General features: G+C 43.7%; 1 protein-coding gene across 3 annotated transcripts in view; it reads left to right on the forward strand.

Moving 5' to 3' along the window:
* The window catches only part of LOC145352796 (formin-like), a 250617-nt gene that overhangs the window by 200863 nt on the left and 35557 nt on the right, over nt 1-14197 (forward strand). The window lies entirely within an intron of this gene.

The raw sequence follows: 14197 nt of genomic DNA on the forward strand, positions 1-14197 counted from the left end.
TGACCCCAGGTACCCTGCTGGGGACATCAAACTGCGTGACACTGCTCTCGCAACAGTCTCCTGATTTTATTGGTTTGAGAAAGAATAACCTTATCCCATATACGCTTTTAGGTAAGGTTTCATGAAGGAAGTTTTTATGTGAGGGCTTCATTACGACTAAAAGATTGGCATTTTCTCAGTTTTATTGGCAAAATCACTTTTTGCACGGTTGCTGCAATGGTGCAGTTTTCTATCAAGATGTATAGCCAATATTGTAGATGTTAAAGTTGCATAATATCCCTTCAGTAACTAGGAGGCAAAGTAGATGAGTACTTTTTAAAGCTTCAGCCTTGTTTGTGGTTAAGTATCTGATAAATTCTATTCGATTTACTTCTGTGAGTTTAGCCACTTGTAATCATGCAGTGGCTAGCTAAAACTGTTTATAAGGCTTCAGAATGTTCTAAAGAGGAGACTTTCTTTGCGTTAATAATCTGGACAACTCATTACAACAACGCCCCGAGATTTTCTTTTATTAGTTCAGTGTAGGCGACTGTGTGAGTAAAAACATATTATTTTCTTTAAATTCATTTATTGACTTCTAAATCTCAATTAGTGCGTGTACAAGGAAAACCAGATGGATTTAAATTGTTTAATGTCCAATTTCATAGACACTCTTGGGAAAAGTTAAAAAGAAAAGGGAAAAAAGAAGAATGTGGTGATGGTATAACACCACACAATACTGTTAACTCATTAGGTTCAGAATTACTTCACTGCTTGGGCTTAATTTATAGAAGCTATGGCTCGGTTACCATGCAGTATATGGTCACACACACCGCACCGGATGAAATGGGAAACTAAGTCTTCTACTCAATCCCATTCTGTAAAGATAATAAGAATCTTATGTCCAACTGTTACTTTAGGGTTAAGGATGGAATTTATCAAAAAAAACAGAAGGAATCCATTAGGAAATATAACTAAAAATGGGAGTTCCTTGAAATGTTGTAAAATGGGACAGTAGAAAAAACATCCACATCTAGAATGTCTTGTAAAGTCATGACCCTTAGCGACACTGTTTTCCTAAGTGTGAAACCGTTGATTTACCACCCAGTTTACTGGAAGTGGATCAGAATCAGTTTAAATGCTCTCATTCTGCATTCCCCTGCTGAAGCAATTCCTCTCTGCAGTTTGGTTCTGTTGTTACAGATGAATGTTATAAAGTAGCATAAGAGCAGTGCTGCTCAGACTTACATCCTCATTATCACATTTATCCTGTAATGTAGTTAGAAAAGGGCCTGTGTGATAACGGGTGATAGGGATGGTGAACGAGATGCTGACTCACAATCATCCACCTTACGCTATAAAGATCTCCAACAATTAAAGAATTATTAGCTCTGCTCCGCTACTGCCTCACAGCGCCAGGGCCCCAGGATCGATTCATGGCTTGGGTCATTATCTATGCAGAGTTGGCATATTCTCCCCGTGTCTGTGTGGGTTTCCTCCGGATGCTCCAGTTTTCTCCCACACTGCAAAGATGTGTGGGTTAGGTGGATTGGCCATGCCAAATTGCCACTTAGTGTCGGGGGACCAAGCGGGTAAATAGGTGAGACTATGGGGATAGAGACTGGGTGGGATTGTGGTCGATGCAGACCTGATGGGCTGAATGGCCTCCTTTTGCACTGTAAGGATTCAATGACTCTATGGGATTCAATGATAATTAAGTTTCTACTATTGGATTTTGTAATCTCAGCAAACTGGAGCTATAAAAATTTTCATCCAGTATTTGATGATGTTAAGCTTAAGGGAATGGAGCCAATAACCTGACTGCTGTTCAAATTTCTTCCCAGTGCAATGTATTTACTCATTATCGATCACTAAAAATGCTGGTGTATTTAAATCCTTTTAAGTTGGATCCACAGGAACTCTCTTTTCCGACATCTATATTCAGTTGCTATTTCATCATGCAGAGAGGAACTGGAACTGTCTCCTTATTCACACAGAGAAGAACCATCTCACACAATCACATTCACTCAGAAAGGGGCAGATTTATTAGGGCAGGTTTTGCCCCCTGCTGCCCTATCTGGGCACTGGATTGTAGTGGTGGGGCCACACCCTGTGGAGAGGCCCAAGCATTTCCAATCCATAGCCAATAATCTAACCCAGGGACAATCCCAGCATGACCCTGGAGACAGCAATGAGAGTTTATACGTTTTAGAAGTTTATTTATTAGTATCACAAGTAGGCTTACATTAACACTGCAGTGAAGTTACTGTGGAATTCCCCTAGCGCCGCACTCTGTTTGGGTACACTGAGGGAGCATCTAGCATGGCCAATGCACCTAACTGCACGTCTTTCAGACTGTGGGAGGAAAGCAGAGGAAACCCACGCAGACACGGGGAGAATGTCCAAACTCTGCCCAAACAGTGACCCAAGCTGGGAATCGAATCCGGGTCCCTGGCGCTGTGAGGTAGCAGCGCTAACCACTGTGCCACCGTGCCACACAGTTTAAAGCCTTCAACTTACAGATTGGTATCTGCAGCCAGAATGTCTCAACTGAGTATTAAAATCCTTTCGGAAGAGCTGTCACTTGGAAAAATGCACTTATCTTACAAGTCTTTGGATGGCCACAGAGCATGAGTGAATTCTCTGGTTGACTGGAGCCCAGCAGAAGGCCATATCATATCCTCTGGGTCATTTTTGCTCTGAAGTACTCAGTTGACATTGTGCCATCTCATTTGAATGACCTAATAACATTTGCACTCACAACAAGTATAGGCTAAATACTATCCCTTTCAGCGCAGATGCCAAAAGTTCCAAAGGTACATAAAAGGGTTGGAGATTAAGTAATCTGGATGTCTGCCACTTTTTCCTGATCTTTACTTCTGATATTTCTCCACCCGTTCAACAAAAAAACAACCCTTTTATACTCACACTGACATGGACGGATACTGTCACACATTCACAGAGAAAGGAGACACACAGACACTGTCTCTTTAAGCATAATGGAAAACGTAGCTTTTAATACGTCAACCCATGTTCTATGTGATTGCACCTCCTACTGCTGCCTTTTTAACTTTATTAGTGGTTAAATGTGATAATGAAGATGTATGTCTGAGCAACTCCGGTCCCATGTACTCAGACAAAAACTATCACAATATTTATTCGAGAGCTCAAATCCAGCAAGGGCAGAACGATGGCACAGTGGTTAGCACTGCTGCCTCACAGGGACCCGGGTTCACCTCCGGCCTTGGGTCACTGTCTGTGCGGAGCCTGTATATTTTCCCCGTGTCTGCGTGGATTTCCTTCGGATGCTCCAGTTTCCTCCCACATTCTAAATATGTGTAGGTCAGGTGGATTGATCATGCTAAATTGCTCCTTAGTGTCCAAAGATGTGTTAGCTAGGTGGATTCACCAAGGTGACCATGTGGGGTTGCCAGGATGGGATGGGGGAAGGGCCTGGGTAAGGTTCTGTCAGGAAGAGTGGGTGCAGGCTCAATGGGCCAAATGGCCTCCTTCTGCACTTGGGGTTCTATGATATTCAGGTTGTGTGCTAAGCGTTACCCCAATACTTCAATAGACAAATGTACAGGCTAACACTGAACAGAATAGACCAAGGAAGCAGCAGGGTTTGATCCCTAATCTGTCTTTAATGGCCAGCCTCAACAAAGATGCTACAACTTGCCTGAAAATCCTGCACTTAGCAGTGGAAAATCAGTCAGAATTGCACTCTCCTGATTGCTGGCATCTCACTGGCCATCTTCTGGCATTGATAAAGAAACCAGCGTCTGCTAACTGTAGCAATGAGTCACAAATGGACTCACTGCCAACCTCAGTTGTGGCATTCCCTTGATTTTCAGACCCAGGTGTTGGAACGTAGGGGCAGGAAGAGGCCATTCAGCACATCGAGCCTGCTTCACCATTCAATATGATCAGGACTGATTGGACACTTCAATGCCTCTTACACACACTGTAAAACAAGCAAGGGGTGTGAAATTCTACTTGTCCTCCATAATATTGGTGCAAGAGCTGCAGAAACGGTGTCGGCACTTGGGGCCTCATGAGGTTTCCCACTGAGTCCACCCACACCGCCAGGAGGCCCCCGGCACGGGGTATGCTGTCGGTGGGATCTTCTGATCCCAGCGAACGGCCAGACAATTCCGGCCTGTCCTCTCTCAGGATTCCTTAGGCTTTGCTGCCCAAGTTGCAATGGAAATTCGAGAGCACCTCCATCAAAATTCACTCCTTCAGTAATCACGTGGTATTTGAAAATAACTTAGCATGACAGATAAATGGCGAGAGATGGGGCAATAAATACTGAATGAAGAAAATATTACGGATTAGAGCAATGGTCCCCTTGAAACAGTATTAACATCGAAAGACATGACTGAGTACTTTTATTGATCCTAAACGTAGATATGATCTACTTTAATGCTCTTTCATTTTAGTTATGTGTAAAAATTCAATTAATTTGCCTAATGGTATCTCAGGAATCAAATGAAAAATATATCCTAGAAAAAGCTGGGCATTAAGATTAATCGTAAATCTTTGCCGCAGTTAGATTCTCAAATATCGTAGTGATAGCAAGATTGCGTCCAAGGTGGAGAAGTGCAACTTTAATTTATTTTCTTTCACAGTTTAGTACAGATTTACATTAGTTATTTTCCGTTGAAGATTACTTTGATGTATCAACTATCTGAAGACTGATCTGCAGATTCTTAGCGAGCCAGTGTGTGCTTGTCGGAGTGTTAGAGAATCCCTACAATGCAGAAGGAGGCCATTTGGCCCATCGAGCCTGCACTGACCACAATCCCATCCAAGCCCTATCCCCGTAACCCCATGCATTTACCCTAGCCAGTCCTCCTGACACTAAGAGGCAATTTAGTGTTCTCGGCAGAGCAGGCTCGAAGGGCTGAATGGCCTTCTTCTGTTTTCTATGTTTAGGCAAGACATGTGCTCTTTCAATCCTGTCTGTCAGGTCACAGAGTTAAGAAAGACCAAACAGGTTGTGCTAACAAAGGTGGTATTCAGGTCTGAACAACCCAGAACGCTCTGGGACACAATGCCACAAATAACGTTAGTTGCTGCTTAAGTCAGGCTGAGCTAAATCACACAATTAAACTACAAGCGAAACAGGCAGCAGTAATGGACGAAACAAACGCCGTGTAATAAGGGTTGTCTTAAGGAGACTGCGATGAAAGGTCGCCAGTCATTTCCAACATGTGAAAGTAGGCGTCTAGTGGTAGGTCTTTCATCGGTTTTATAGACTCTGAATGAGAAGCTGGCTGCCGAGGGTTCTGATTACTTTCTCTCTGGGAAAGTATTCGAAATGTGAAAGGTGAATTAATTCATGTCTGTATTTTCTTGCACTTATGAAGGATTTTCACACACTGGGGATATGTTAATTCAGAAAGGAAGCAAGACTGAACTGATCTGCTGAACTTGTACAGATGAAAATGTCAAATTACTACAGTGACCAAACAATTTCTCACTTTGTTTAATTTTACTATCCATTTTAACACGTATTTGCTTTTTCATTATTGGACAGAGCTACAGTTTGTTAGGGGCATATGCCAAAGTACTTGTTTTCGGATTCCTGCAGCTTGCTGGAGTTTATTTTGTAAATGCTGTGCAATATTCAGAGCGATTAGCCAGGCGGATTCACCGGAGATCATTCCTCAATCCTTCACTCTCATTGGCAAGATGAGTGATATTGTATCACAGAATCACAGAACCCTGCTACGTGGCAGGAGGAGGCTATTTGGCCCATCGAGCATCTTACCCAGGCCCAACACCCTGCCCTATCCCCCATCCCCATGCATTTACCGTGGCCAATCTAATCTGCACATCTTTGAACATAAAAATCATACAATCCCAACAGTGCAGAAGTAGGCCATTTGGCCCATCGAGCCTGCACCGACAACACCACCCAGGCCCTACCCCCATAACACCATGTATTTACCACTAATTCCCCTGACATTGAGGAATAATTTACCAAGGCCACTCAACCTAACTGGAACATCTTTGGACTGCAGGAGGAAACCGGAGGACCCGGAAGAAACCCATGCAGACACGTGCAAACTCCGCACAGGCAGTCACCCAAGGCCGGAATTGAACCCAAGTCCTTGGCGTTGTGAGGCCGCAGTGCAAACCACTCTGTCACCATGCCACCCCCATTGCAATTTAGCATGGGCAATCCACCTAACCTGCACTGTTTGGGACACTAAGGAGCAATTTAACATTGCCAATCTGCCTAACATGCATATCTTTGGAGGTTGGCGAATTCCCAAATTATGTCCAGTCTGATTCCTGAGAGTGTGGTTTTTCCACTGGGAAAATTTCTCTATTAACGTGGTCCATCGAGATGTGATTTGTATTTCTGAGATATTGATCATCCTATCCAAGGAGAGAACTCAGCATCGATTAGAGAATCAAGGCTGATGTTGAAGTTCTATCTGAAATCCAAGTTGGAGTTCTGTAATGGGTGCAGGGTATAGAGAATCACCCAACCTCACACTGAGATTCGTTTTAAAGTGATCTGTTCTCTTGAGGGATGAACCCAGCCTCCCTGTATGATGGTCACTCTTAGCAATGCCGTCCTGAATAGAGTTTCTACAGCAGATACAACAAGGCCAAGTGTGTTATTTTCTTGTGTTGGTTCCTTACCACTGATCACAAATCCAACTTAGTTACAAGCTCCTTCAGGATTTGGCCAGTTGATTAGTACTGGGCCACCCTTACTGATGTACTCCACCAGAGTACGTTCTATTCCCTTGTGATCTTCAGCAAGATACAAAGAGATAATCGATGGAGGTGGAGGACTCCCCCAGTGGTGGGGGAGTCCAGAACTAAGGGTCATAGCTTGAGGATCGGAGGTAACCCTTTTAGAACTGAGGTGAGGAGAAATTTCTTCACCCAGAGGGTGGTGAATGTGTGGAATTCACTACCACAGAAAGTAGTCTGATTTCAAGAAGAAATTAGATATACTCTTGGGGCTCAAAGAGTCAAGGGATATGGGGGGGTGCAAGGGGATCAGGATATTGAATGCGATGATCAGCCATGATCAAGATGAAGGGCTGAATGGCCTTCTCCTGCTTCTAGTTTCTGTGTTTCTATTGATTCAGCTGCAGGGAGCTGGCCAGTACTAATCAACAGAAAGTTTCCTTAGCACACTTAACGAAATTCATGAGGCCAGACAGAGTCCAGAACAAGCATTGGGGCTCCTAATCCCATTTTTTGCCACTTTCTACTTGACCACTGTACAATCGTGCCCCTTGGTGCAGTGTGGCAGGGACAATCATTATCATGGATTTCACTTCCTTTGTGTTAATTATACATTGACTATAAAGCACAGAACCGGGTCACTTGGCCCAATGAGTCTGTGCCTGTGTTTATATATATCATGAGTTCCTTCCTCATTCTCCTGAATTCTCTTCCTCAAAAGGCAGTGGAAGACGGGTCAATGAATATTTTTAAGGCAGAGTGAGATAAATTCTTGATAAGCAAAGGGGATGAAAGATTATGGAGGAAGGCGGAAATGTGTGTTTGAGGTTACAGTCAGATCAAACCTGATCTTGTTGAACGGCAGAGCAGGCTCAAGGGGCAGTAACCCAGCTTCCTTCACTAATCTTATCTGGCTTATCTTGTTTCTGTTAGTGCAAAACACTGCAGATGCTGGGTATCTGAAATAAAAACAAAATGCTCAGTACATCTGGCAGCATCTGTGGATTTCCCTTTCACTAAAACTGGGAAAGGTTAGAGGTGTAATAGATTTTGAACAAGGGTTGTGTGGGAAAAGGACAAAAGGGGTGGTAGTGTGGTGGGCAGGCAGCACAGTGCTACAATGGTTAGCACGGCTGCCTCATAGCACGTGAGACCCAGGTTCGATACCAGTCTTAGGTCACTGTGCGCAGTCTACACATTCGACCCGTGTCTGCGTGGGTTTCCTCTGGGTGCTTTGGTTTCCTCCCAAACTCCGAAGATGTGCAGGCTAGATGGACTGTCAATGCTAAATTGCTCCTTAAAGACCCAAAAATTATCAGGGTCAATACATGGGGTTACGGGGATAGGGCAGTGGGATGGGTCTGTGTCACAAGTAGGTATATATTAACATTGCAATGAAGTTACTGTAAAAATCCCCTAGTTGTCACACTCTGGCACCTGTTCGAGTACACTGAGGGAGAACTTAGCACGGCCAGTGCTCCTAAACAGCACATCATCCGACTGTGGGAGGAAACACACGCAGACAAGCTGCCTTCTTGAATGCAGGTACACCCAGAGTGCAGTTAGAAATGGAGTTCCAGGTTTTTAACCGAGAAATAGTGAAGGAACGGCGATATAGTTAACAAGTCAGGATGGTGAATGGTTCATAGTGAAACTTTGAGATGTTCCCATGTCCTTGTTTTCTCGGTGACAGAGGTCAGGGGTTTCAAAGGTGCTGTTGAAGGAGTCTTGGTGAGATTTTGCAGTGCATCTTGTAGATGGCACACACAGCTGTCACTGTGCGTCAGTGGAAAGAATAAATATTCAATGTGGATGGGGCTGTAATCAAGCGGCCTGCTTTGCCCTGGATGGTGTCCAACTAATTGAGTGTTGTTGAAGCTGCACACATCCAGACAAGTAGAGAGTATTCCATTGCAGTCTGGACTTGTGCCTTGTAGATGGCGGACAGGCATGGGGGGGTCAGGAGATGTGTTACTCGCTGCAGAATTCCCAGGACCTACTCCTGTAGCCACAATATTGATACGGCTGGTTGCAAACTTCACCCAACAGAAATGGAGCTTTAGTCCAAGTCAAGAAGAAGAACACAAGATGTCAGCATAGAAGAATCAAGACAGAGTGAGATATAGCCAGCAGAGAAATTCATAATTTCTAAAAGGATGGGAGAGAGCCAGGATAGTAATCAAACAAATCAACAACATCTGAGAAAAGCTGGCAAATTAACCGAGGAACTTGTACTCGGATGAAACGATGTTGGGATGAAAATTACAGGACATGGGAAACCGTGGCAAAGAGCCAAAAATGAAACTCAGAGTTGTTGAAAGCAGTGATTGGAGTTCCCAGACGATGGTGAAGAAAGCTGGAATAATACACGTGGAGTTTGGTCACAGATTTGAAAGTGTAACACAGACACGAAAACAGTACGTGGAGCTGAAGGTCTCATGGCTCAGGGTTGCGAGAGAAAGGATTGATGATTGTTGCTTCCATCCAGAAGAGGAACTATAGAAGAAAAATAGAACCAGGCGTGTCAGTGAATCTCAGAGAGGAGAGTAAATCGAAGAAAGGAATTCACTCTTGATTAAAAATCATCCACGAGCCAATCATCATCTTGATGGTGTTGTCCTGAACTTAATATTCTCAGAAAGATTGTTTGAATCTAAAGAACTGCACGCAGAAATAATAGTTGAAAAATATATTGAAGACATTGGAAGAAAATATCCTGTTAAAGATGTGCAAGGTTGTGCCTCCCACTTACGTTTGAGATATATCCTGTGTGCCAGTTTGTCACAAGCCATTGTTACAGAATTCAACATTTTTCTTTTAGCCTTGCATTTCAATCCTCATAAATAGCACACCTAAATATGTGAAAGATGCCATGGCTTCACATGTCAACAGGAGGGATACTTTATCGCCCTTTAATATTTTCAAATGTTCAAAATGACTTGGAATACTGTGTACAGTTCTGGTCACCCCATTATAGAAAAGATATTATTAAACTGGAAAGAGTGCAGATAAGATTTACTAGGATGCTACCAAGACTTGATTTGAGCTATAAGGAGAGGCTGGATAGACTGGGACTTTTTTCTCCTGGAGTGTAGGTAGCTTAGGGTGATCTTATAGATGTCTATAAAATAATGAGGGGCATAGATCAGCTAGACAGTCAACACCTTTTCCCAAAGGTAGAGGAGTCTAAAACTAGAGGGCATAGATTTAAAGTGAGAGGGGAGGGATACAAAAGGGTCCAGAGGGGCAATTTTTTTCACGCAGAGGGTGGTGAGTGTCTGGGATGAGCTGCCAGTAGTAGAGGCTGGTACAATTTTGTCTTTTAAAAAGCATCTAGACAGTTACATGGGTACGATGGGTATAGAGGGATATGGGCCAAATGCGGGCAATTGGCATTAGCTCAATGGGAAAACTGGACGGCATGGACAAGTTGGGCTGAAGGGCCCGTTTCCATGCTGTAAACCTCTATGACTGCTGATTTGTGACTATCTGACAAATGATACAAACCATGGCTGGGATTTTCCAGTCTCCCCCGTCACGGGATTGGAAGTGCCTGCCTAGATGCAACAAACATTTGGCTAGTACATCAAGCTTTCCGTCCCGCCTGAGAATATTCCTGCCCGGAAGCTAACCGGAAAATCCCAGTGCGTGTTTGCGGAGAAGTTTCTGGAATCCAATAAATGTGGAGAGTAAAGGTCCTGCCTGAGGTTTATCAGGTTCTTCATTCAGCCGATGAAGACTATCCCCATTTGAAAATACTAACAGCATTGTCCTCAGTTTAAAAAAATTAAGTATCGCCATGGTTTTGAAAACAGGGTGGGCAGCACTGTGGCACAGTGATTAGCACTACTGTCTCACTACCCCCGGGATCGATTCCCGGCTTAGGTCACTATCTGTCTGGAGTTTGCTCCAGTTTCCTCCCACCCACCAAAGATGTGTGGGTTAGGTTGATTGGTGTGCTAAATTGCCCTTTAGTGTCAGGGGGACTAGCTAGGGTAAATACATGGGATTATGGAGATAGGGTCTTGGTGGGATAGTGGTCAATGGAAACAAGATGGGCCAAATAGCCTCCTCTTGTAGAGATTCTATGATTATAAAAGTCACAGCACAAGAAGAGTGTTCAGCTCCTTACACGTATGTCTATGTTGGTTTTAACTCACCAAACAAAGCTACCTACTCTACTCCCATTTATTTTCCCCTACCCTGTGTCATTTTACATTCTTCCTTTTCAAATACTTACACTATTTCATTTTAAATCATTTTGTGGTCGCTGGTTTTGTAGAACATTCTGATTTCTAACAGTGTGGATAAAACATCTTTCTGCTTTCTCCTTCGTTGCTCCGACAGTAATCGTGAGCTTACGTCTCCTTGCTTCTGCTGGGACAACTCGCAGAAGCAATCTTTCAAATTTCCCTCTTCATAATAAATATTTTAATTGTCTGTTTCAGCAAAAACACAATTTTGAATCCTGTTTTCCTCCTTTGCAATTATTTTCTCAATCTAGTTAAGCTTCACGGTAAGATTTCCATCGGTCCAAATACTTTTCAATAATGGAAAACCCAGAGCTGCAGATAATCTTCCACAGATGTGGCCTAACCAATGACCTCTACAAATTCAACATTATTTCTTTCCCTTTGTATTCAGTTCCCCCATATATAAAGCCCATAATTCCATTTGCCTTTTTATGGCTTTTCCTACCTGCACTCCAACCTTTCAAGAGCTGGGCTAGGAATCATAGTGTTTTGGGTGTTCAATTCTGTTTCAGTTCCTTTATTCCTGAAGGTTACTATTTCCCGATTCTCTACATTGACCTCTCTCACTTCGCTGAGCATTACACCAATCTGTCCTTATGTTCCTCAAATTTTCCCTCTTCCTCCGAATTCATCATGTATTAATCTGATACATCCATTAATCAAAAATAACTTGTCTATTAATCAGGTATAGTAAATATAACTAAACAGGAATTACAGAATCATAGAATCTTACAGTATAGAAGAAGGCCATTTGGCTGATCAAGTCTGCACTGACAATTTCACCCATAACCTATCCCCACAAACCCATGCATTTACCCTCGCTAATCCCCCAACTAAAGGGCAATTTAGCATGGCCAGTCCACCTAACCCGCACATCTTCGGACTGTGGGAGGAAACTGGAGCACCCAGAGGAAACACAGACACAGGGAGAATGTGCAAACTCCACATAGACAGTGACCCAAGTTGGGAATCGAACCCGGGTCCCTAGCACCCTGAGGAGGCAGTGCTAACCACTGTATAACCATGCCTTCCATTAGTGCAAAAGACCATTATGTAATATTTCACTTTGGAATGGATGTACAAGTGAAAGTGTTGGCAAGAAAGGTGTTGGTGAGATACAGAAGTCTGAGGTCATGCACTAACCGACTCAAGAACACTTCTTCCCTGCTGCCATCCTTTGAAAGGACCTTTCTCACATTAAATTGATCTTTCTCTACACCCTAGCTATGGCTGTAACACCACATTCCATACCCTCTCCTTTCCTTTTCTATATATGGTATGCTTTGTCTTCATAGAAACAATTCTTTTCCTTGTATACCAATACATGTGACAATAATAAATCAAATCAATTCAAGAAAGTGTAGGTATCAGAGAAAATGAAATGAGAATGACTGAAAGTTTGCCACCTCTGAGACATTTGATGGAAGTGACATCACAAGGGACTCCTGGAAGTGACATCACAAAAAACCAGCAGTGTAGCGTGAGGGATGAAAGAGTTTTGTTGTGTAGTTGGGGTCAAGATGGGTGTTTGGGGATTGACACTTCACCCAAAGTATCCATTCTGTAACTTCTTAAAAGCATCTCCCTGCAAACCTCTTTACTCACAGTAAATATTTACATATTGAAGCCTCTACACAAAATTGGAGTTTCTCCTCGTTCTGGGTATCTCAGTCATGTGAATTTTTATTCATTTGTAGGACATGGGCATCACTGGCTGGCCAGCATTTATTGGCCGTCCCTAGTTCCCTGAGGGCAGTTGAGAGTCAACCACATTGCTGTGGCTTTGGAATCACGTGTAGGCCAGACCTGATGAGGATGGCAGATTTCCTTCCCTGAAGTGAACTAGATGGGTTTTTCCGACAATCGGCAATGGTTTCATGGTCATCAGTATATTCTTAATTCCAGGTATTTTTTATTAAATTCAAATTCCACTGCCTGTCCTGGTTGGGATTTGAACCCAAGTCCTCAGGACATTAGCTGAATTTCCTGGATGAATGGTCTGGCGATAATACCACTGGGCCATTGCCTCCCTCGCAGAAACTCGTTCTTCTGTCTGGGGAAGTCAGTGAGGAGACAATAATCTTACAGTTAGAGCTAGACCCAGCAAAGGGGCAATCTCTCCACTGCAATCTGCCCACTTTGGATGGTTAGTCTTCAGACTAAGGCAGCTGGCAAATAGGGCTTAGAATCGTAGAAATCCCCACAAGGCAGAAAGAGTCTGTTCAGCCCTTTGAGTCTGCACCAACTCTCCGCAAAAGCATTTTACACCCCCTGCTGCTTGGCAGTGTGATCCCAGTCAACTGATTCTGTGTGTGGCTGCACAGTTGCCCTGTTCCCTGTTAAATATTGAGCATGAACAGCGCCACAATGGTATTGAAAGGAAGCATGCATGAAAGAAATTGGATGCACGCAATGGCAGCATTGTAAAGAGAACTTTGAATGTTTGGGGAGTGCCATTTGGGAGAAAGTGATGCCAATCTGGCCTCATCAAAAAGTGTGTTTTCATAAACAAAATCTGATTACCTTTTCCCAAGCAACTTCTTTAAGAATGGTTGCAATTGTTGGCCAAGCGCTGAGAGTGCAGGCCCCACACACTGGATTCTCAGCGGGTTTGACAGAGTCGATGCTAAGAGCTTGTCTCCTCGGGTGGGAGAGTCCAGGACCAGAGGGCATCACCTCAGAGTAAGGGGGTCGCCCATTTAACACAGAGACGAGGAGGAATTTCTTCTCTGAGAGTTGTGAATCTGAGGAATTCTTTACTGCAGCGGGCTGTGGAGGTTGGGTCATTAAGTATGTTCAAGGCTGAGACAGACAGATATTTAATCAGTAAGGCAATCCAGGAAAGTGAAGTTGAGGATTATCCAATCAGATCACTCATGATCACATTGTATGGCAGAGCAGACTCGATGGGCCGAATGGCCTACTGCTGCTCCTACATCTCGCAGTGTCAGCTCCCTGCATTAAAGATGTTGCAGACGAAAGAAACTCAGGAAAGAGGTTGTGATGCTGTGAGGCAGCAGTGCTAACCAGTGTGGCGCTGTGAGGCAGCAGTGCTAACCAGTGTGGCACTGTGAGGCAGCAGTGCTAACCAGTGTGACGCTGTGAGGCAGCAGTGCTAATCACTGTGGCGCTGTGCTGCCCAATTTGAACTGGAACAGTTTTGGTCGCTCATTTTTAGTCAAGAGAGTGAAAGATGTTGGGGATAAATTTTCTTCCCGAACAAGTCAGTGCCCCTTTGAACTGGCTCG

The sequence above is a fragment of the Carcharhinus amblyrhynchos genome, chromosome 14, assembly GCF_965287045.1.
Source record: "Carcharhinus amblyrhynchos chromosome 14, sCarAmb.v2.hapA, whole genome shotgun sequence".
In the NCBI taxonomy this organism is placed as follows: Eukaryota; Metazoa; Chordata; class Chondrichthyes; order Carcharhiniformes; family Carcharhinidae; genus Carcharhinus; species Carcharhinus amblyrhynchos.